This window comes from Mustela lutreola, chromosome 8 (assembly GCF_030435805.1).
Source record: "Mustela lutreola isolate mMusLut2 chromosome 8, mMusLut2.pri, whole genome shotgun sequence".
In the NCBI taxonomy this organism is placed as follows: domain Eukaryota; kingdom Metazoa; phylum Chordata; class Mammalia; order Carnivora; family Mustelidae; genus Mustela; species Mustela lutreola.
In genome coordinates this window covers 106,119,471-106,142,150 of record NC_081297.1, presented here as the reverse complement: position 1 = coordinate 106,142,150, position 22,680 = coordinate 106,119,471, and the positions used below count along the sequence as shown (strand labels likewise).

At 36.7% G+C, this 22,680-nt stretch overlaps 1 long non-coding RNA gene across 5 annotated transcripts in view; it reads left to right on the top strand.

Moving 5' to 3' along the window:
- The window catches only part of LOC131839177 (uncharacterized), a 93,387-nt gene that overhangs the window by 55,452 nt on the left and 15,255 nt on the right, over window positions 1-22,680 (top strand). For 3 of the 5 annotated variants that reach the window (XR_009356844.1, XR_009356843.1, XR_009356841.1), the window contains one exon: window positions 15,857-15,946. This is a non-coding gene — a long non-coding RNA (uncharacterized LOC131839177). Of the gene's footprint in view, window positions 1-15,856; window positions 15,947-21,866; window positions 22,034-22,680 lie in introns of all 5 variants that reach the window. The other 2 variants (XR_009356845.1, XR_009356842.1) reach the window with 1 other exon arrangement.

Genomic DNA, 22,680 nt, shown 5'->3' with positions numbered 1-22,680 from the left:
AAAATAACCCTCCAGATGTCCTCTGAATGCTGAGTTTCCATGACATCATCACCAAATTCAGGAGACTACATTGTATAATCTGGCCTCTTTTCTGATTTTACAGCTAAACTCAGATCCTCCCACCTGGACTAATTATATTGGAAATTGTTATGCCACCAAAGATTATAAGACTATTTCAAGGGTACCTGAGTGGCTCAGTCAGTGAAGCATCTGACTCTTGACTTCAACTAAGGCTGTGATCTCAGGGCGGTGAGCTTGAGGCCTGCATCAGGCTCCATACTTAGTGGGGAGTCTGTCTGAGATCCTCTCTCCCTCTCCCTCTGCCCCTCCTCTCTGTGATCATGTTCTTTTTCTCTCTCTCTCTCCCTCTAAAATAAATAAATAAATAAATATTAAAAAAAAAAAAGATTTCAATTTTATGAGATGTCACACTGTTTCTTCCAATTTGTTTCTCAGGTAACTACACTAACTAGGTGAGGGTTTGGGACAGTCCAGAAACCCCTGTCATCTAAGACTCATCAAAGATGAGTTGCCCTCCACTGTATGGACAGAACTTGTCATAAGTTATCAGCAGCTTCTTGAAGGAAAGAAGCTTTCCAATTGGAGCCTGAGGCAGAATTTGGTGGGGATTTTTTGGTCAAACAGTAACAAATCCTCTTCTGTGGCCTTCTCTCCCACCAAAAACTCAAGTATCCACCACTTCACATAGACATCTAGTCAGCTTTTTAGCAGGAAGATGACATGACCAAAGCAACCTTCAAGACGAATAACTTGATGACAACTCTCAGGACTGAAAAGAGGAGAATCTGGAGGCTGCAGAGACCTTTAAGTGGCTTGCAAAAAGATGCCGCCCAAAGTCATGCAAAACTTCTACTCGCAAGCCTCTGGCCACATTTTGCACTCTCCCCACCACACACCCTTTTCCTAGCCACCCTAAATTCATCTTCAGACATGTGGTGCCCTTTGAAACACCCATGCCTTTTTACATGCCATTTATTATCTAAGCCTGGAAGGCCCACTCATACTTCTCCTTTCCTTAGCGAATCTCAACCTATTCTAGGGTTGGTTAGTTATTTCTTCATCACTGCAAATGGCACTTTCCCATACCCCTTTGAGGGTAGTTAACCATGTTATGTTTTAATTAAATGTTTAAAGTTATTTATGAGAGGGGCCTTTGTACCCTTTTATCTTTATTCCCTCAGCATCAAACATAACATCTTAACAGGTTGCCAGTGAATAAATGCACAAAATCAACACCAAGATGAATAAAAGGGCCAGAGATCATCAGTAAAGACCTGAGACTGAATGCCCTGAATTTGTAGTTCCCAAAAACAGTTTTGTGATTTCCTCTAGCAATGCTCAGTGTCCAAGTATCAGAAGGTCATAAATATCTTTTGATTGTGCTTATACAGGTTTTATTCCTAACTGCTAGCAATAAGCCTATCATGTGGACCTCAGTGCTGAGCATGTGACCCAAGCTGGGTTGATCAGAGTAGCTTGCTCACAGCCACAGTGGTTGGTTCAACAATGGGCAAAGCACAACCCAAGCTGAGCCCGTTGGGATCCTTCTCTGAAAATGACTTTCACTGTAGCTGATTGGAATGATTCTTACCCTTTGGTGGCCAGGTTAAAAAATGTAAGTTATTGCAATGTGAGCTTCAAGAGAATATGGACATTTAATGTCTTTTTTATAGCTGGACATGAATAGGTACAAAACAAATACTCAAAAAATGTATGTTGAATGAATGAGTCCAGAGCACCCAACAGCCATATTTTCAGACATAGTTGGAGTTTGGGCTACTGGCAAGTAAAGAGTCCTAATAGAAAAATCAGATTAGGAGCTTTATTACATTAGCATGGTTTTTACCAAAATGTGCTTGCTCCCTTCCCTCAAAGAACCTCCATTTATTATTATTATCTATTATTATCATCACATTTGAATAAGGAGAAACTAGGAAGGAGTAATCTTGGGACAAAAGATCTTATCTATATTTAATTCATTTAACTTTATGAAGAATTAACTTCATTACCATTGATTCCCTTAATTTTTTGCCATCTAGGAAACTTAGGTCAGACTTACCATGGAACTAGGGCACTAGGGAGAGTGTAGGTTGAACAGGGGTTCTCAAAAAAAATGTCCAAGTCATAGCCCCTAGTACAAGTGACTGTGACCTTATTTGGGAAAACAGACTTTGCAGATATAATTACATTACAGATCTCAGGATGAGGTCATCCTAGACCCTAAATCCAATGATGAGAATCCATATAAGAAAAATGCAGAGGGGGATTTGAGAACCCAGCAGCTGTAGATCAGAGTTCTGCAGTCGTAGACCAAGAAACACCAAGGATTGCCAGTAGCTACCTGAAGTTAGGAGAGAAACATAGAATGGATTCTCCCTGAAGGAGCAGAAATCTCTGGCAGACTTCTGGCTTCCAGAACTGTGAGAGAATAAATCTTGGTTATCTTGAACCACCCAGTTAGTGGTAATGTTATAGCAGCCCTAGGAAGCTAATACAGGGAGTTATTCTATTGGAGACTGGCAAACAAGGCATTATGAGAATGTAAGAAAAAGGAGGAATCTGTAATCTGAGACAGGCCATTGTGTTTAGTATTTTATGTTGGAAGAAGAGTATCAAGTGATAGCACTCCCAACTTTGCATTTCCTTTGGCTCAGAGCTGATAAGTATACATAGCTATAAAAGCCAAATTTTAATCAAACTTGTTTGACCAAATTTCTTATACCCAATTCAGAAACCACTGTGTAAAATTTTCCATTATTTGCTTTTATATAAAATCTTACTGACATAAAATCAGGATCATGAAGAAAGTAACTTCACATTTTTTTTCCTGCACCTATATTGCCTATAGCTTACCTTGGAATCTTTATTTCAATAGATATGTAATATCATTTCATCACTTATCTATGAAGGAAATTAAAAATCAGGGTTAGTGATGTAGGTAGGCTACTTTTTTTTTACCATTGCTAAATCATGAACTGAGCTACATCATAACTCATAATCATATACACATTCTTTGTTGTAGACAAAGGAAATTAAAATTTAAACCGGATTTTAAATTTTATTTTAATAATATGCAGAAACAAATGAGGAATGAGTATATCTGATCCTGGGTCTCTGCAAGACCCAATATTTTGTTCTAACCTTTCCCCATCAAACATAGTATAAAAAAAAGTTGAGTTGCTGTTGTTCTGCAATCTGACATTTAGGCTTATGTTTTTAAAATTTTTATGTTTCTCATGTTTCTGATTCATTATATTGTGCAATGAAAGCATCTCTCTTTCACTTAGCATTCTGTTGAATCTGCAGAGATCTTGCTACTTTAAATGTATATGCACTGTGCTTCTAGCATAAAAATCAGCCATTAAGTTGGAATGATGGAACAGCAATTTCTGGTTTTCATAGTGATTAACAAGGCTTACTTCCTCCTACAGAGATCATCTAACTGACATGTTGCATGTACATTGATGACCAAATAAGAGATTGACAGATGCAAGTAACTCTCGTGTCCTGTCAGACATCCATTGGATTTTTCCAAATGCAGTAAATGATCTTTGGCTTTTCAAGTAGCTGTTGAAGAATGCTGCCATCCATTAATTACTAAAGGCACTAGGGAAAGTCCTTAACCAAGATGTGGATGGATAGTTATTTAGGAAACCAAAGGCTAGAAAGAGAGCTATTTAGTATTAATGAGATTATAGAGTAATTTGATTCATTATGGCTACTAGCTAAAATTGAATGGGAACAATCAAAGTTCATTACCAGGCCTGATTTCCTGAGCAGGGAAATAGTAGAAATACTGCATATATGATTACCTTCTCTACACCTTCATTTGAACTTTTTTTTAATTGTTTCTTATCAGTAAAAATTATCCTCTTCTTATTTTCTTCACTTAGGGTAGCAGTGCACACCAATAGACATTCTAAAAGAAATCATTTATGGTATGTGTAATGAAATCAGAAAACTGTGATTGCTCACCTGAACAATTCCCTTAATATACTCTTACTTTAAAAAAAAAAAAAAAAAAGAAAGAAAGAAAAACTGATATTACCTTAAAATCTTTTCAATGACGAAAAGAAAAAAAAATGAAACAAACAAACAAAAAAATCAAGTTAGGTTGCTGTTTACTTTCCATGGCCAATACCATTAAAATGAAATGCCAAGAATTCAATTTATGTAAATTTTTTCAGTTAAATTATTTATAATAGGAAATTCTCTCACCTTTCTGAAGTGAAATAAATGCAAATTTAATTCATTAGATGACTAGACTGGTATAAAACCTTAGAGGAAATGCAAATCATAATTGAAAATATAGAAATGATACTTGTTTTGGTGACACAACAAATCAATCAGCATAAATGGTCAAGCTTAAAAAAATATCACTAAAATGTATTTCTTGTTGCCCATTAGAAGGCATGTTTTTCTATTTAAGACACATTTCAGAGGGGAATGAGATAAGTAGGCACTGTGGGTTCAAGTGGATCTGAATGTCATAAACCTTGCAGCACGACCATGTCCTCACCTCTCAGGACAGACCCCTAATGAAGTCTCAGATGAAGAAAGACCTGGCTTTTATCCTCCTGTCTCTCCCTGACAATTCTCTGATTTTTCCTAAGTTGTGGGACCTCTCTGAGCATCAGTCCCCTCATCTGTATTAAATGGAGTTTAAATAGTAGATGCATAAATGGCTAGTCATGCCCCTACCATGAAGTTCTTATAAGAGTCAAGTGAAATAATGAAAGAATGCTTGATACATGATAAAACACCTCAGAGTCGGAATGCGTTCGCAGCTACTCCTGAGTCCTAAGCCGCCAGCCCCGAAGTCTCACAGAATCAAGCAGTCTTTGTTCTGTAATTTTACTGTTCCCACTGGAACAGGATTCATTGGATTTCTGGGAAGTATGAAGCCAACTCGACATTTGTTGAGTGCCGACTACCTACTCCCTTTCATAACCTAAATTCATCCCACAACAATATAGAGAGTTCAGCTTTGCTATCTGCCTTTTACAAATGAGGCAGGAGACCCCATGGAGGAACTCGCCTCATTTTATTTGGAAATAACAGCAGAGGTGAGATGCAAACTCAGCTGTCTTTTGCAGCAATGCCCAAACTATTTTTCCTACCTGAATCTGTAACCCCTCCGAATTTCTCCTTCTGGCTACAGTGCAATTCGAGGGGGAGAGTCACACGTCAACCATAAGCACAACCATGATCCTCCTCTGTGTTCAAACGTAGCTGCTTAGCTTCCAGATTGTCAGTATCCAACCATCCCTGAGGCCCCCAGGGAACTCGGGTGTTGCCGCCGCCATCCAAATGGATTCCAGGGCACTGCTGGGCCACCTGTCCTTTCTAAACTCCTGGTGAAGACACAAAACAAAGCTGCCTCATGAGCTGACATTAATCTAAATCTTCATGGGCCCAGAGAATTTAGCTGTGGGATCCCAGACACTATGATCACCACGACAGCTTGAGGAGGACAGCTGAAGACAGGTGAAGAGTTGTTGACTAGGGCGGCAGAAAGGTACACAATGAATTTAGGGACCAAAGCTGGTTCCGATGCTTCCCATCAGTAGCTCATGACGTTGGCAGTTATCAGACCTCTGTGAGCCTCATTTTTCACATATAAAGATGAAAACAGCACCTCAAAGTGTTGAGAGATAAGTGAGGTCACATAGGAGAGGCTCCTAACACAAAGAAGGCTCTCAAGGAATGAGAATTTGGTGGGATTAAGGAGTGAAAATATATCCCTCTTCCTGCCACAATGCCTACAAAGCTTTTAGAGATTCAGGACAATCCCTGCCATGAATTAGCAACACAGGAGAATGTGCATGAAGAAAGAAAAAGAGAGTTTGGTCCTTTGACCAGGGATAGGATGAAAAGAAATTATGTGAGGGGAAGAAAAGTATAGTGAAGCACAATTTCAATCACAATTTAAAATTTGTCTCGTAAGGTCTATTTTTTTAAAAAATTTCAACAAAATGACGGCTCATTCAAGAAAAATAAGTAAATGTTATTTTCCATCATTTTTTTTTGTTTCTTGTTATTTTTTTATATTGTAGTCATGGCATCATTTTGTTTAAAATGTTTTCTAAAAACCCAGTTCAAATGTAAAACACTGAACATGTTATTATAAAGTCACAGAAACCGTATCATTAGCTTTGCTTGTTACTCAGCAATTGAGTGAGGCAGCACTTTAAAACATCTGAAACATCTAGAAAACCAAATTCATGACCTCAGAAAAAGCAATAGTTGTTTGGCAAATTAAAATCCTTTTCCCCACTCCAGTCAGTAACTTAATCTTTGAATGTAAATTCGGTATGCACTGTGAGTAACCTGAAGGAGGAATCACACATCATTTTGCCTTAGTGCCAGCAAAATATCTCCAGTTGACAGTTATTAATTTCTAGTCAAATTATCCGGGAATAGGGTCAAAGAGAACTAATGGTTTTATTTTACATTCCAGAAAGTGTTGTGTTTCAGTATTCAGAATGCAGTGCTCTGTAGAGAGAGCTGCCACAGAAAGCAGGAGACCTGCGTGACCTCTCCAAAGAAAGTATTAGTGAGATTATTAAGTGTATTAACCCTTCCCCATGTCTCAGACACTTTTCCACAAACCATACTAAAAGTATCAAAGCTGTTTATTTATTCTTGATCTGTAGTGAGTAAAAAGTACAAAGTTTTAACTTACCGAAAAATATGTCTAGTTATGTATGAGTGACCAAGGATTAAGAGAGCTGTTACTGTTTTCATTCACTTTTCAATTTGTCATTGATTTTGGAATTTTAGTATCAAAAATATAAAAGTAAAGGAGATCTGGAGGGCCTGGGTGGCTCAGTCAGTTGAGCATCTGACTCTTGATTTCCATCCAGTTCATGGCCTCAGCATCCTGAGATCCAGTCCAGCATCTGACTCTGCACTCAGCAGGGAGCCTGCTTGAGATTCTCTCTCCCTTTCCCTCTGCACATCCCCCTGCTCGCTCGCTCTCTCTCTCTCTCCCACTCTCCCTCTAAATAATTAAATAAATAAAATATTTTTTTTAAAGTAAAGGAGATCTAAAGACTATTATATAATTTTTTTTCTCCTCAGTTCCTAGCTAGGTGATCTCTGTAACGTGGCCAGTATCATGACAAAACGATAATTTTATTCAACTCAAATATAATCCTTTCAACTGACTTGCAGAAGCTTAAACAAATTCCGTGTTGCAGTGTCACATGCAAATAATTCCAAACAATGCTATTTGGGGCTTTACAAAGCCCCACCACAATTGTGGTGCCCATCCAGGTACATCTTTCAGGCAACTACAAAACTCATATTGAAATTTGATAGTTGCAGGTGTAATATAACCGGTAGCATGGTAAACAGAAAGAACAGGAGACTTAGATTCAGAAGATCTACTATCTGTGTCCCAGCCCTGGTAATATGGTCTTGTGCAAGTCACTCTCTTTGAATTTCAGATCCCTATCCTCAAAAACTCATTGAAAAGAATGCCTTAAAAATGACTAAGAAATAGCAATAAAGGTTACTGCCATGTTTAAGAGAAATGTCTGGGAAGGTATCTTCACTACCTGTATGCACTCTAAAGATACGGTACTTTTTAAAGCTTGATTGAGATATAATTCACATACCATATAATTGTACACATTTTAAGTATACAATACAATGGTTTTTTTTACTAAATTCACAATATTGTACAATCATCTAATTTTAAAGCATCTTTGCCTCCCCAAAAGTAACCCTATACCCATTAACAGTCATCCCCAATGTTCCCTGCTCCTTCTGTCCCTATCTCCAGGAAACCACAAGTCTATCTGCTATCTCTATAGATTTCCTGTTCTGTACATTTCATATAAAAGGACTCCTATAAATACATAATCTTTTGTGACTGGCTTTTTTCACTTGGCCGTCTTTACAAGATCCATCCATAGTGTACATATTATCAGTACTTCCTTCCTTTTTATTGCCAAATAACTTCCCATTGTATAGATAGACCACATTTTATTATGCATTCATCAGATGACAAATATTTGAGTTGTTTACTTTTTTTTAGCTTTTATGAATAATGCTGCTATGAACATTCATGTACAAGTTTTTGTGTGGATGTGTGCTTTCATTTCTAATGGGTATATATCAAGGAGTGCATCTACTGGATTCTATAACTTTTTAACATTTTGAAGACTCTGCCAAATTGTTTTCTAAAGCAGCTGTGCTGTTTTACATTCGCCAGCAATGTATAAGAATATCAATTTCTCCACCTCATCACTAACACTTGTTATTGTTAGCTTTTTTATTATAATCATCCTAGTGGGTGTGTAGTGGTATGACATCATGGTTTTGATTTGCATTTTCTTAGTGATTAATGAGTTGAATACCTTTCATGAGCTGATTGACTATTTGTACAGCTTCCTGGGAGAAATGTCTTAACCCTTTGCCCATTATATAATGGGGTTATTGTTTATTATTGAGTTGTAAGAAATCTTTATATATTCTAGAGTGTTTTATCAGATATATGGTTTACTATTTTCTGTCACTGTGTGGATTGTGTTTTTACTTTCTTATTGTTATTATTTACACCACAATGTTTTAATTTTCATGAAGTTCAATCTATCTTTTCTTTCTTTGCTTTTGTATCCACATTTGGCATTGTAGAAAAAAGGCTTTGCCTAACCTAAGGTCCTAAGGTTTATTCCTAAGTCTTCTCAGAGTTATATAGTTTTAGTTCTTACATTTAGGTCTGTGCTCCATTTTGAGTTAATTTTTGTTAATGATCGCTGATAGAGGTTCAACTTTATTGTTTTGTCAATTAAATATGCCCAAAGCAATACATGTTCATTAAAAAAAAATCATAAAATATATACAAGAAAAAGGAATAAAATAAAAAATATCCACAATCCTATTTATCCCTAAATAACTACTTTTAGCATTCTGGTTTATATGCTTCTAAAACCTCTTCTCTGTATGTGTATTTTATTTATTTTTTAATGGGATCACATAATGGACAGGTTCTGTAGGCAACTTTTTTCCTTTGATAATTATAAACATATTTACATTTCTGTTTTTTGGTCTTTTGTGAACTTCAATTTCTTTAGCTGTCTAAAAGCAAGTAATTGTTAGGATCAAGTAAAATAATGATGTAAAAGCATTTTGTAAGACTTTATTAATAGAGTAAATTCATTTTGTTTTTATTATTGTGCTAAATCAGTCCTTTTTACTGAAATGTTTTCTTCCAATACTCTATAAGAATGCTCATCCCAGGGGCGCCTGGGTGGCTCAGTGGGTTAAAACCTCTGCCTTCGGCTCAGGTCATGATCTCAGGGTCCTGGGATCGAGCCCCGCATTGGGCTCTCTGCTCAGCGGGGAGCCTGCTTCCTTCTCTCTCTCTGCCTGCCTCTCTGCCTGCTTGTGATCTCTCTCTGTCAAATAAATAAATAAGATTAAAAAAAAAAGAATGCTCATCCCACTATATTAGCAAATTAATAATTCTTTAATGCCTATGTCCACTAAATTCTTCAAGATTAAAGGTCTGTATCTTTGGTCCCCAAAGCCGGCCACAATTCCTGGCCCATAATAGTGCTCAGCAATTGTCAGAATTAATGTTTACTGTCAACACCTCTGAATTTTTTAGAAGTGTTGTTCTTGATCATGAAGTTAATATTATCAAATGTTTGATGAGTATAAGTTTATAATTGTTATATCTCCCTGATGGATTGACCCTTTTATCATCATAAAATATCCCTATTTATCTCTAGAAACATATTTTTGGTTTAAAGTCTGCTCTGTCTAATATTAGCATAATCATTTCAGCTCTCTCATGGTTGCTGTTCGCATGATATATATTTTTCCATCTGTTACATATAAAGTCCCCTCAACTAGGAACTGTAGAGCTCTTCATCCTAATGGTCTCCCTCTCTCCCCAGGCAGAGTTCCAGTACCACTGCAGTGGAGCTGGGAGTGGTTGCCTCTGGTCTTCTCAGCTTGCCACTTTGGGTGAGCAACCAGAGGAGACAGCTGAGGAGGGGAAGATTATGCTCCCAGGATTCAAGGCCTGTGACACCTGAGACAGAGTTTCTACCCTATGAGGGGGGGGGGGGGGGATGGGTTAAGGTCAGTGACTGGAGTTGTAGCTAGTGGGAAAGGAGGCTTGAGAAATACTGGCAGCCTGCCCTTTCAGGAGGATTATAGCCCCAGGATGGGAGCTGGGGGGAAAGAGAGAGCCCATTTCCTTCCCTATACTTGACCAAATTAGAATATAACAGGTAGATTTTCATAACATGGAGGAGATGATGGACTAGGTTGTGGCTGAAATACCATAGACCCTGGTGTTCTTGCCAAAAGATTTAGTAGATTTTCCTGAATGATTCTCCATTTTCTGTATACCCTCAGGAAAATTTCCAGAGACTTTAAATATTTCTTTTAATAATTTCACCACTTAAATTGCTTAGGGTCTACTGATCTCCTTACTCTGCCATTCCCATTATGATAATTTTTTAAGTGTTACTGAAATTTCTATAGTGGAAACTTTCCAGGCAAAAAGCATTATAGGCTCAGAAACATCCCCTTAGAAGCTTTCAGATTTCTTGTACTATAAGAAAGGAGTTGAAGAGAAAAAAAGGAGCCTAGCGGCAAAGGCCTAAGGATGCTGATGCCTTGAGGCAGGTACCAAAAGAGATGTGAAGTCTTTAAGAATAACAATAAAATGGGCCTAGAGGGCATTATGCTGCATGAAATACATCAAACAGAGAAAGGTAAATACTGTGTGATTTCATTTATGTGTGGAATCTAAAAACAAAACAAAACAAAATAAATGAACAAACAAAAAAGAATAGAAACAGACTCATAGATACAGGAAACAAGCTATTGGTCACCAGAGATGGTGGAGGGAGAGGGTTGAGCAAAACATGTGAAAGGAACTGAGAGATACAAAATTTCAGTTATATATAGTCATACATATATACATACATATATATTGTAATAACTTTGTATGACAGATTTGGTAACTGGTCGATTGTGGGGATCATATCGTAGTGTATAAAAATATTGAGTCACTATAATGTACACCTGAAACTAAGAGGTTATTGTATGTCAATTATTCTTTGAATTAAAAAATGAATAACAGTAAGAGCTTGAGATTGTGCTAATAATGTTTTCAGAACAGATATGATTGGAAGTTGCCTGGGGGTAGGGCTGTTCTCAGATCTGTTTCAGGAGTGGACCTGCAAGGTTCACTGGGTAGCGAATAGCAGCTAACAAGACTGTGTTTGCCTTTTTTTTTTTTTAAACAGAAAACAGATTAACATAAAATCCAATCCAGTTTAGTATTATGAAATAACCTATAGACCTTGGTGCCTGTCCTCCTACTCATTTCTGGGGAAAGGGTGTATTTCTAGAGGGAGGAGAAGTTGGGAGATGAGTTTGAGAGAAATGGAGGAGAGTATGAGGAGGGTGCTGGGCTGGCAGACAAAACTGTCTCTGGAAGCATCAAGGAGAGAGGCTTTCCACTTCATGATATTCACCTGACATTCACAATTCCTTTGAAGTGAGGGTTCAAATGTCATAGAATTGAGAGCTAGCAGGGAGATGGCATCAATGGACAAGTATTAATTATCTGGCCAGCCAGCTGTTAAGTTTTCATAATTTCATTAATTTGGGAATGAAACAGTACTCTCTTTGAAGTTTTTCCTCTATTCATGTTAAAGTAGGATTCGGGAATTGTATCATTTTCTAAGGTTGCCATAACAAAATACCACAGACTGGGAGGCTAAAACAACAAAAATGTATTTTCACAAAGTTTTGGAAGCTAGACGTCCGAGATGAAGGTGCTGGCAGGTTTAGTGTCTCGTAAGACCTCTTTCCTTGGCTTGCTGACGGCCAGTTTGCTATGTCTTCACATGGTCTTTTTTGCATATGCAAGTCAACATGGTGTCTCTTCCTCTTATAGGGGTACTAGTCATAGTGGATTAGTGCCCCATGCTTATGACCTCATTTAACTTTAATGCCCCTCTAAAGGCCTTATCTCAAAATATAGTCATAGTAGGGGTTAGAGATTCAACATATGAATTTGGGAGAACGCAGTTTAGTTCATAAGTATCATGTATATGAATGTCAGAAAAAACTGTGAATGACTTCTAATTGGTTAAAAATAAGAAGAAAAAAAGAAATTGGGGTTCTGCTTAGCTCAGTCATTAGGGTTATCTCCCCCTTTGACTAGCCTATTTAGAAAACTGATAGTAATGAAAAAGTTCCTCGTCCATAATTATGCAAATGGTTCCAATTCATTCAAATGCAAATAGATCTGTTCTACAGAGAACATAAATTCCCCTTTTAACCAGTTGTAACATCTTACTGGTTTCCTCATTAACTAACGAGCTAAACAGACTCTTTAACACTGTTCATTTTGTATTTGTATGAAATCTGTATGATTTTCCCCTTTTAAAAATATGACCCTCTAAAATACAGAAGATTATGTGGGCAGTATTACTGCTGCTGCTCTAATTTCTCTGCCCTTCATTGATTTTCCTCTCTTTCATAACTTTTCTTTCCTATTTACTAAATTTAATCTCAGGGTTAGACATGGAAAGTAGCAGGCAGGTGCAACTCTGATGATGGACAAGGAAACAATGGAGGCCCCATCAGAATTCTGTAATGTTTCAATAAGGAGCCATGTTATTGAGAAGAATGTTACCAAAGCATTTGTTTTTTTTAATTTCTTTTCAGCGTAACAGTATTCATTGTTTTTGTACCACACCCAGTGCTCCATGCAATCCGTGCCCTCCATAATACCCACCTCCTGGCTCCCCCAACCTCCCACCCCCTGCCCCTTCAAAACCCTCAGGTTGTTTTTCAGAGTTCATAGTCTCTCATGGTTCACTTCCCCTTCCAATTTCCCTCAACTCCCTTCTCCTCTCCATCTCCCCATGTTCTCCATGTTGTTGTTATACTCCACAAATAAGTGAAACCATATGATAATTGAATCTCTCTGCTTGACTTATTTCACTCAGCATAATCTCTTCCAGTCTCATCCATGTTGCTACAAAAGTTAGGTATTCATACTTTCTGATGGAGGCATAATACTCCATAGTGAATATGGACCACATCTTCCTTATCCATTTGTCCATTGAAGGGCATCTTGGTTCTTTCCACAGTTTGGTGACCGTGGCCATTGCTGCTATAAACATTGGGGTACAGATGGCCCTTCTTTTCACTGCATCTGTATCTTTGGGGTAAATACCCAGTAGTGCAATTGCAGGGTCATAGGGAAGCTCTATTTTTAATTTCTTGAGGAATCTCCACACTGTTCTCCAAAGTGGCTGCACCAACTTGCATTCCCACCAACAGTGTAAGAGGGTTCCTCTTTCTCCACATCCTCTCCAACACACGTTGTTTCCTGTCTTGCTAATTTTGGCCATTCTAACTGGTGTAAGGTAGTATCTCAATGTTGTTACCAAAGCTTTTATGTCATAGATTAATGATTCACAGATTAATGTCTGAATGTCATCGCTTAACAAACATCTATAAAATAGGTATGTTATTCTATCAGAAAAATGTATATATATTTAAGCCTATCTTTAAGAACTTAGAACCTTTCTGGTTCTAGATATTCTGAAGTTCATGCTTAGATATTAAGATTAAAATTTTAGATACTTAAATTAACTGGAAAGAGTCCATAAAATGTGTCCTTTGCAGTTATTATAAATTTCTCAACCAGTCTTAAATAATGTCTACTATTTTTATTCATTTTACATCTCAAAAATGTCTATGCCTTGATCTTGGAACACTTTTCCTTGATTTCCTTAACCAACAATTCAGTGATCATAAAGCATTCAAGCAACATGAAGGATTTAATCAACACTTGCATAAATGCATCGGAAAACACTGTATAAGCAGAGATAACTTTAAGCAAATATGTACTGTTCTTCTAAGCCATAATTTGTTTGAAAGTAGGTTAGTTCCAGAATATGGTGTAAAGTTGTTTTAACCTTAAATGAAAGCAACTTGCCTCCATCTCTTACCAAGGTGAACCTGTACCCAATATATCATACCAAATATGTTTGCCATGGTTTGATGTAGCAGGAATCTTTATAAAGGGAAATCAGATAGACAAAGCAAATAAACTAATACCTTAGATTACCCAAAGTCATCTTTATTCTTCTCCAACAGTAAAAACAAATTAATTTGCTTTCTGGCCCTTGGCATTTATGAATTCTAATTTAATCACGTAAATTTAGACTTCCTATGACAGAATTTGAAACCACATTGCGAACATGACTTTCACATAAGGCTTGTTCCTTTTTCCTGAATTAGAAAGTAAAATTAAAAAAAGAAAACTCTAAGCTTGTATTAGACCCAAGGCAAAATCAGCATAACCCTGCCATCTCCCGTTAAGTTCATTCAGGACTCTGGGGAGCCATGTCACCATCTGGACTGAAGTGCAAATGGTCAGAGGGAGGCCTGGGAGAGTGTCCTTAAAAAGACCCCAGCTGGCTGAGCAGCCACCTGTTGCCAAGATGAGTGAGGACACAATATATAGTGTTCATCATAATCCATCTGTTTCTAGTCTCCGAATATCTGATGCTGCCATGGCAAGGTACATCTGACACCAGGAGAGAACTGACTCAGACAGGCCAACACTACAAGTCCAGCTAAGCAAAAGATGTCTAGAAGTTACCATGATGACAGAGACAGAAGGCCAATTTGGTTAAGGAAGACAGAAGTAGGAGGCTTGGAGAAGCAGAAACACAGGAATTATTTGGAGCCCAGGAGCTCAGAGAAGCCAAAAGAACAGCATTAGGGAGTGGGTTGTTTTAATGGCCTGCTGAACACAGGTGTCTCTGGAACCAGAGACATTGATTTTAACTTCAGAACAGACAGATACATGTAGATTAATTCAACTCCTGACTAAGGCAAAGATATAGAATCTAGGATTAATTTACAGTCTCAGTGGTAAATAATAATAATAAATATAGTCAATACTTACACGGCACTTAGTAGTACTTTGTGTATATTCAATCCTCACCATAACCCTGTGAGGTAGGTACTATGGTTATCCTCAACTTGGAGATTAGAAATATTAAGTGCAGAAGATTTAGTAACTGCCCCAAGTGACGTTAAGTGGTAGGGCTGGATATGAAAGCCAGCTGTCTATACTCTTCACCAGTACCGTATGCTGCTTTCATTTCCTTGTACCTTCCAAGAAACTCCAAAAGCTGAGCTCTTCTCTTATTTTCTTACTTTATACTCCACTTGCCCTATTCAACCCTTTTCCCTCTGATTTCCCCTTTCTATCATATCATGAACATCGGGAGGGATATTCATGGTGCATACCGGGAAAAGGACTTCAAATACATAGAGCATGCCCTCCTCTTCTTCCAAACCCATTTGCTTGGGTTAAAATAAGGAAGGACTTCTGGCTTGGGGCCAGAGAAGTTTCGCTTTTGAGTGCCTGAACCATATAAAGGACATGAGGGTTTGTGTGTGTGTGTGCGCGCGCGCGCGCGCGTGTGTGTGTGTGTGTGTGTGTGTATGTGTGTGCCCGTGCACGTGCTTATGCATTTGCACATACTCATACAGATGTAAAGGGCCGTGGGTAGGATAGAGAAGGTGGAGATTGAAGAACAGCGAAAGGTTGAAGGTGGGAATAGAGGAGCTGTGTTTAGGAGGAACTGGCTGAAACTTGTGACTTACACAGGCTGAGTAAAGCCCAAGTGATAAAATGAGGAACAGTTGGGGAAAGGGCAACAGAAGGGACTGAGACACTCAGCACAGCACCAGCTAAGGACAGCGGGTGACTCACAACCAGCAGATTTCAAACAGACTAATGTAGATTGATGGTCTTGTTCTTCAGGTCTCATGAGAACTCTTCCAGAGAATCTTAGAAATAAAAGGGAGGCTTTGAATGGGAGCAGGAAAAAGATGAGACCCCCGAGTTGTACAGGTAAGCACCACCAAGGAGCAAAATGCAAGTATTTTTGTTAATGGGACTTCATTATTTGCAGAGACCAGCAAGGCCTAGGGACATCCTAGCTTGCTGGATATTCAAGAGAGGGAAGAATAAGAGCCCTTCCATCATGTTGAGCACAACCACCAACATATTCTACTTAATAAAGGTCAACACAAATGTTGTGTTAGAATAGTTTATAATCCATCAAGGCCTTTGTTGTTGAGGTTTTATTTTTGTAGTCATTATTATAAATATTGAATTTTAATCATATATTAAAATGGTTCTTCTCTTTGTTATGGTATTCTCACAATGTGCAAATTTTTGTGCATTTTTCCCATTAGTACTGGCACTTGGTACTCAAGCTTGTCCCTCCAGATGTGATTCAATTCAAGTCTTAAGAAATTTAACTGTGACCTTTTAACTATTCACTGAACTTGTGTTTTCTTAGGTTGCCTGAAGTCAGATTCCAAGGACCAGGTGACATAAGTCGTTTAAAAAAAAAAAACAAAAAACCCTCAAAACAACAGAATAAGCATTTTTGATGTAAGCTAATGTGACTGGACCATATGTAATAGCCCTGCTGTCCTTCTCCTGTTTTTTATTTTGTACATATCTTTTCAGTCATCAGCTGTAGAAGGCAATCTTAGGGAGGAAACAGCCTTTTAAAAATTCTCAAAAGGATGAAGTATGAACAGATGTCCAAGAGAAAGATAAAATAACATTGCAAATAAAATGTAGAGATTTATTGGCACACTTTAGCAAACTGTAATAGAAAATGTTGAGGACCTTTGAGTACAACACTAAAAGAGAAAAGGTAAAAAGTCTTATTTTCATCCATTGTGTTCAATAAATCATGTAGTTCCAGTTGTTTTTGAGAAGTTTGTTCACTTACTAGGAGTTGTCATTAGTTGTTAGGTCCAATTTATCATATGCAAAACCCTTTCTCCTGTATGTGTTGTTATAGATAAACATATTACATGTAAGTAAGCATTTAGGTATTAATTTATAGCATATAACACTTTAATTTAAAATAAAGCCCTTACTTACAAAACAATATAATGATGTTTATTTCTTTTTTTAAAGAAATCTTCATTTTGGAATAGGAATAGAATAACTACACCAATGAGTCAATCAAATTCCATGGGAAAAGGAATAATATTGAAACATAGTTCATGTTCTTCTCTTTTAAAAAGTAGAGGATACAGTTGGTGTTAGATCAACTCTTTGTATACATATTGGCAGAGGGATAATAAGAAGTAGAATATTATTTACCTACTAATAGGAATTAAATAATTAAGTACACCTTGAGCACCTATTATGAACTAGGCACTATGAGGTTACTATTAGTAGGCAGTGCTTACTCTATGCTTAATGAAGAAAAAGACATGTAAACAACTATCTAAAGTGCAAAACAGAATAAAATAAGAGTCAGGCACTTTGGTATGAGATATTACCTCATAGTATTAGAATGGCCACCATAAATATATAAAGGGTGGCAAGATGGGGGAAAACTATAACCCTCATATGCTGTTAGTGGGATTATAAAATGATGCAGCTACTATGGAAAAAGCAGTATGGAGTATCCTCAAAAAATTAAAAATAGGGGGCACCTGGGTGGCTCAGTCAGTTAAAGGGCCCACTCTTGGCTTCAGCTCAGGTCATGATCTCAGGGTTGTGGGGTGGAGCCCCATGTCAGGCTTCGCAGTGAGCAAAGAGTGTGCTTGTCTCTCTCCCTCCCTCTTTCCCCATCCCCCTATCCCCTTCTGCCCCTCTGGCTCTTTCTCTGCTCACTCTCTAAATAAATAAATAAAATAAAATATTTTTTTAAAAAAAATTAAAAATAGAACTGTCGCATGATCCAGCAATCCCACTCCTGGGTATTTATCAGAATGAGTTCAAAACAAAATATCAAATAGATATTTGCACACCAACATTCATTGTAGCATTATTCACAACAGCCAAGATATGTACGCAACCTAAATGTCATCAATGCGTCAAAGGATAAAGAAAATGTAAAATGCAATGTATATTATTCATCCTTAAAAAGAAGGAAATCCTATCATATGCAAAAGATGAGTGAATTTAGAAGACATTATGCTAAGTGAAATAAGCCAGCCACATAAAGATGTACACTTCATGATTCTACTTGTATGAGTTATCTAAAGTAATCAAATTCATAGAAACAGAAGGTATAATGGTGGTCACCAAGAAGTAGGAAGAGGGGCAAGGGGGCGTTGTTCAATGAGTATAGAAATTCAGTCATGCAAAATTAAAGTGTTCTAGAGATCTTTGTACAACAATGAGCACAGTTAACAATACTATAACATTCTTAAAATTGTTAAGAGGATAAATGTACGTTATATGTTTTTTACCACAATAAAAGGAGTCCTCAAAAAAAATTAGTGTTTTAGCAATATAAAGAAAGGAATAAATTAATTCTGATTCAGGGGAACATAGCTTCAGAGTGGTGGCAGCATTTGACCTGAGTTTAGAAGAGTGAGTAAAATTTTGATGTACAAGAAGGTATGGGAAAGCATTAACAAAGATCCAGATAAGTAAAATTTCATGGATTGCTTGAGGAACCAGCAATCTGGGTAGTTAGAATACATGCCATGTAGGACCAGCTCAGAGCACTTCTCAAACAGCTTCCTTTAAAGGACAATAACATCTTCTCTGTTATCTGTAACAATTTACAGCTAACAATTTACCAGGACAGAATGTTATTTTATAACCTCATTGTAAAAGTCTTATACATCATAGCTTATTTAACACCCCTCCTAGAAAGTGTAGAAAGAAATAGATTGTGATTCCACTAAATCTTGATATTTTTGCCCTTAAATTTTAAAGAGTTGTTTATCATGACTTAACATGGGACAAAGCAATTCAATTCAAGAAACACAGACATTAAAAACACTATCAAGAGAAAAAGTATATACAAATCAAAGCTCATTACTAAGTTTATAATTCTGATATATATAAGAATATGTTTTGTTGTTGCCCAAGTCTCTTATTCTAAGACAGTTATAAACCTTAATGACCAAAACTTATTTCTGTCTAATTTGACAAAGATATTAATAATTAAAATAGAAAGAAGGAAGTAAAAGTAATGAATTTAGACTGGGCCTGTTTGAGATGCTTATGGGACATTCAGATGGAAATGTTGAATAATCAATAATAACAGGAGGTTGGAACTTAGAAAAGAGTTTGATAAGAATGAAACTCACATTTATACAGTAAACTAATTTTGACAAAGGCACCAAAACCAAACAACTGGGAGAGGATAGTCATTTTGATAAATGATGCTAGGAAATCTGGATACCCACATGCAAACTAACGAAACAGGAATCCTATCTTATATCACTCACAAAAATTAACTTGAAATGGATCACAGGGGCACCTGGGTGGCTCAGTGGGTTAAGCCTCTGCCTTCGGCCCAGGTCATGATCCCAGGGTCCTGGGATCGAGCCCCGCGTCAGGCTCCCTGCTCAGCAGGGAGCCTGCTTCCCTTCTTCTCTCTCTGCCTGCCTCTCTGCCTACTTGTGATCTGTCTGTCAAATAAATAAATAAAATCTTAAAAAAAAAAAAAAGAAATGGATCACAGACTTAAATATACAATCTGAAACTATAAAGCTCCCCAAAAATAATTATATATATATATATATATATATATATATATATATATGAGAAAAAATCCTGAACATTGCTCTTGCCAATAATTTGTTGGAAAAGACACCAAAAGCATGGACAACAGACCCTAAAATAGACAAGCAGGACTAGATCAAATTAAAGAGCATCTTCACAACAAAGGAAACAGTCAATAAATTGAAAAGGTAACCTACAGAAAAGGAAAAAATATTTAGACACCAAAAATCTGGTAAGGAATTAATATTTAAATTATATGAAGAACCTATACAACTCAACAGCAAAAAAGCAAATAACACAATATAAAAATGGGCAAAGGACCTGATTAGACATTTTTTAAAAGACAACATGCAAATGACCAGTAGGTATTTGAAAAGATGATCAACATCACTAATTGTCAGAGAAATGCCAATCAAAATCATAATGTGATCATCTCACACCTGTTAGGATGGCTATTATCAAAAATACAAAAGATAAATATTCACAAGGATGTGAAGAAAAGGGAACACTTTTGCACTGTTGGTAGGAATATAAACTGGTATAGCCATTATGAAAAACAGAATGGAGTTTCCTCAAAAAATTCAAAATTTAACTATGAGATGAACTAACAATCCCATTCCTAGGTATATATGAAAGAACTGAAAACAGTATCTCTAAGAGATACCTGCATTCCCATGCTCATTCCAGCATTATTCACAATAGCCAAGATATGAATAACCTATAAAGAAAATGTGGTTTACATATTATATATTATAGAAAATATTATTCCATTATATGGGTATATATATTGTCCTTATAAATAAGGAAATCTTGCCACTTGTGATGCTATGGATAAAAATGAAAGACATTATGCTAAGTGAAATAAGCCAAACAGAGAAAGACAAACATTGAATGGTGTCAATTATGTGTGAAATCTAAAAAATAAATAAATAAGGCCAATATCAAAGAAACAGAGAATAGATGTTGGTGGATGGGGAGATGGGTGATGTAGGTCAAAGGGTACAAATTTTCAGTTATAAGTTCTGAAGATCTAATGTACAGCATGGTGACAAGAGTTAAAAATACAGTATTGTAAACTTGAAAGTTGCTGAGAAAAGTTCTTAAGCATTCTTATCCACACCCACAAGAAAGAGTTAACTATGTGAAGTGAAGAATGTGTTAATTATCTTGACCTTGATAATCATTCCACAAATGTATATGTATGTCCAATAACCACATTGCACACTTTAAATATATACAATTATATTCATCAAAAAATAGTAAAACATATTTTTAATTAATTAAAAATCTTACTAAGCTAATTTAGGATTGACACATGAGCAAGAAGAAAACAATGCATCTGGCCTATGTGATGCAGGGAGTTGCAACTGAGATACGTCATAAACCCAGGCACTTCAAAGTGTTAAAAGCTCAATTAAAGGGTGGACTAGAAAAAAAATCTATCCACGAGCTCAGGGAGATAATGATGAAACTTATCTGATTCCTCCTGAGTTCTGAGTGACTAAACAATCAAGAAATTTATTTTAAAATATCAAAACAACAGGCCTATCCATGTAGGTGTCTGGTGGCCAGAACACCAAAGCCAAGAAATTAACATAAAATGAATTCAGACTTTTTTCTATATTCCTGGGGCTCCTGGCAGAAAAAATGCTTTTCAGGGATCTCCCACAATCTGCCCCACAAAACTATTCTCTCTCTCTCTCCCTCCCTCTTGACTTCTCTCCTAAGCAAACATTAAATAGTAATAAAAATGTACCATGTACTAAGCCACAAGGCAAATCTCAACAAAAAAGTAAAGATTGGATATCATAAAGACTACTTTCTCAATAAATGCAATAAAATTAGAAGTGAATAAAAATAATGTAATTCCAAAAGACCCACATTTGAAGTATTCAAAATATACTTCTATATAATTCATTGATCCAAAAGAATTCATAAAGGAAATTTTAAAATATTTAGAAAATAATGAATTATTATATAACAATAATGAATTTAGCTATAGTAGTAGTTACAGGAAATACTACAACCTAAAATGTATACAATAAAAAAAAGGAGAAAGATTAAATTAAGGAGAGTAGCAAATAAGGAGTTCTATTTTGGACTTGATACATTTGAGATAAGTATGACACATCTCCATTACACTTGATCTTAGCCAAAAGGCTGAGAAGAGATTGAAACATCTCCATTAAACTAATGACCTTACTGTAAGTGCCTAGAATTCAAAGAAGGGTTCAAGTTTCAGGAGAGGAATGTGACAATTATCTCCATATAGATACTATTTACTGTCAAGATGATACATGAAATTACCCAGAGGAAGAGCCTATATAAAAAAGATGGGTAAGAACAGAGCCTTGGAGTCCCCAAAATTTAGAAGAAAGGAAGATGAGAATCTATCAAAGGAGACTGGAAAGAAGCAAGCTATGAAGGAGGAGAAAACCCGTAAGTATCTTGGAAAGGAAGGTAAGAAATAAAAGTGTTTCAAGAAGGAAAAATTAGTCAACTGATTCATATTCTCCTAGGAGATGAAGTGAGATGGGTGCAGAATTAATCACTGATTGAATTTTGCAATATGGAAGACATTTCAAAGGATTGGAGGAAGGGGAGAGCCTGAATCAACCACTTAGGTAAGGGGGTAGGCATTGCTTAACAGTAGGGTTCCAGCTCCACCTGTGTCTGGAGAAAGACAAGGGCAGGTGAAGATATAGGTAAAGTTCTCATTGAAAAAGAGTTAAATATAAGATATAAACAGAAGCTAAGTTGAAGGTAGTGGATCCTGTGAGATATTCAGAAAGGAAGGGGTATATTCAGAACTACATATTAAGCTGTCTTTGCCTGAAAGGCGACTGGAGAAAGGAAATAGTCTAAGCCAGAGACATCAATGGCTTCAAGTAGTAAACAGTCAGCATTCCAACAGGAAATGGATGGCACATTCATATTAAGATAATGCTAGGAGAGTTTATTTAAGAAGAAATTTAATTTCATGATCTGAGTGGGGATAGGGAACCTCAAGGGATAGTGCAGAAATCAGGAATTAGAAGCAGTAAGACTAAAATCAACTTTCCCCTTAGACCTAAAAGAAGATGGGA